Source organism: Lasioglossum baleicum, chromosome 11, assembly GCF_051020765.1.
Source record: "Lasioglossum baleicum chromosome 11, iyLasBale1, whole genome shotgun sequence".
NCBI lineage: Eukaryota > Metazoa > Arthropoda > Insecta > Hymenoptera > Halictidae > Lasioglossum > Lasioglossum baleicum.
In genome coordinates, this window is record NC_134939.1 from 10965219 (window position 1) to 10967939 (window position 2721).

The following is a 2721-nucleotide window of genomic DNA, read 5'->3' on the forward strand; positions in this document are numbered from 1 at the left end:
CTCATTTGTTCCATCGATTACTTCGGGTAACAGAGGTTTTACCGTACCCTGGATTAAACGAGTAAATATGATCGAAACTGTATCGTGTTTGGGCTCGTCTCAATCAGAAAAGCGTCAGGGATATGTTGGTAACAGTTCTATGAAATATTATTAAAAATAAAAGAGTTTCATGAACATTTTTCAATGCCACGATTACGATTTTTGATATTGGTGATATCGAACCATTCAACAAATTACGCTGAATCGTTCATTTAACGAAGTTATTAAGCCACATCAGCAATACGGTTTCGAAAGTATAGAGAGTGACATTTAAACTGGGTATTTCTATGGATTTATGGCTCGTAAAAATCTTGAAAGTGCAATAAAGTCCGAACATCAACAGAATTTCATGCAACCTTGTCTTCTTTTTAACTCGATGAAACCATTAATGAAGGATATAAAATTTCATTTAATTTTAGTTTCTCCGTGTGTCTGTCTCTGCAGCAACGTCAACTGTATTATATATCGCGGTTGTGTAAATCCTTCAATCAGCTAATAGAAAATACTCTAATGGCAATTTCTTGATAATTATATAGCGCTGTTACGTTTCTTACAATCAGTGAACCAAGGATTAACTAGCTGTATCGTGGATCGAAATTGGTCGCTCCAAAATTACGCACTCCCATCCGCTGACAAATGAACCAGCAACACGACGCGACGCGTCCAACTCCATAATTACGACGGATCATTTACTCTTAAACTGACCTAAGTATAACGCGCGCCAAATAAATTCACAATAAAAGACGACCTCGAGAAATTCTGGACAATCGTCCATCCGCATCCGCAACTTAAATTTTGCTTTAATATTACATAGTGGTATAGAATTTGAAAAAGATGATTTTAGATGTTACTCTAAGATCACGTTAGTAGGATGCAGTAGACTGCAGATGTTATGCATGTAAAAATGGATAGATGAAATATAAAATAGTAAAAATATTAGCAGGGCTTAAGGATATTATAGAACTATATCCAACTGATTAAAAATGTTTAAATATGAAATAAGTAGGTAACTACTGTTTCCTGTAATAAGATGAAATCCGATTATTCGAATCGATGGACTCGATTTCATAAAATGGAGAGTGAGTGTTCTCCTGTGGGAACATTTTCTTACCCGACCACTTTCGTCTCACTATTAATATAAATATGGGGGGCTGTACTGGGCTTCCTAAGTATAATAAAGTTGTATAATTATTACTCAGTTTCCACGACATGCGAGCAATCCACTCGGAGTACGATGGAGACCAAAATGGCTGCCATATTCAGATAGGGGCCTCCGACTGGTTCCCTATTGGCATACAGGTCATAATTTGAGATTCCACGGTATATTGCACGATGAAAAATTGCCAATATTTTTCAACCGTTGGATAACGTGAGAAAAGCTCCGAGTTTCCAGAACAAAGGGTATATGGTCACTATTCCTCTTGACTGTAGTTTGGAAAAGTCTGTCGCCTGTAAACGGTGATTCCAGGGAAGTCATCAGAGAGAACACAGTTACAGGACAACGCGCCCACGTTTAGCAGTACTGTTTAGCTAGTATGTGCTTGGATAACGCGGAATTCCCGAGTGCTATCTTTCCGATTTTATTTGTCGATTAATGGCGGATCGTCGACGGCGCGGGACCGGTGGAAATTAGAAAATAACGCAAAAGGAGGACGGATCGGTCGCAATTGAAGCGGGGAACTAGACCGTTCGTTTCATCCAAGACACGGTTCGTTTCTCTAGACACTCCGGTGCACCGGCGATATTTATAAAGCAAACTTCACGGTGCAAAGACCTCGAGGCGAGCGCTCGCGCGCGCGCGGAGAAACAGAGAAAGAGAGAGAGAGAAAACACGCGAGAGCCGTAAGTTTAGGCCGAGCCCTTAACTCCTTTGGCACATCGTGCGGTTTTCATAATAAACTATTTCCAGCGTGGCTCGATCTTCATTATTTTTACGGTGCCGCGTGGCCGCGGCGTTTGTCGCGATTCCCAGCCGCCTCTCGAGCGTAACGACACCCGCGGACGGTTTATGCGAACGCATTTTCCCGGGCTCGGTTCTAATCGCTATGATATTCGCGATCGACTCGATATTCCGCGACTTTATTGACACTGAAGCTGCCTGACGGGTCCGAACGACACTCCGTTCCTCATTTTACCACGTTCTTCTCTCAAATCGGCGAGCAAAGACGTTTATCCAGCCCCGGACCTCTGCATCGTTCATTTTCTAAGTAAAACATTGAGCAACCAAAGTGTTAGTTGCACAAATAAATTCGCAGCCTTGTCTTTATGGATCCAATGATCGGTACAGTTGCACCATTATACTCGTGGTGACTGATGAGTTGATGACCAAGCACTACGATTGCTTCTCTTCTACCACCGTCGATAATGTTCTGTAAAAGAGATGCAACTGACAATCGATAGCACACAGCAAAATAAATAAAAAACGGTAGTGATTAAATACAGTACACTTCCACATAACGCCACCAAACAACCGTATAAAAAGACTGTGTGTATGCACTTCATGTGGTAGTAGATAATAATGAATGTACAAAAGGTGTTGACAAATACACCTACTGCCACAGAAAATACATGCAGCTTTTTAAAACAATTTTTTGACCGCGTTACACGGTAGTCCAAAAAAAATGATGAATTATCATTCAACACAAACAAGCGTCGGGCAGCCAAGTATGAAGTCTTTCACGA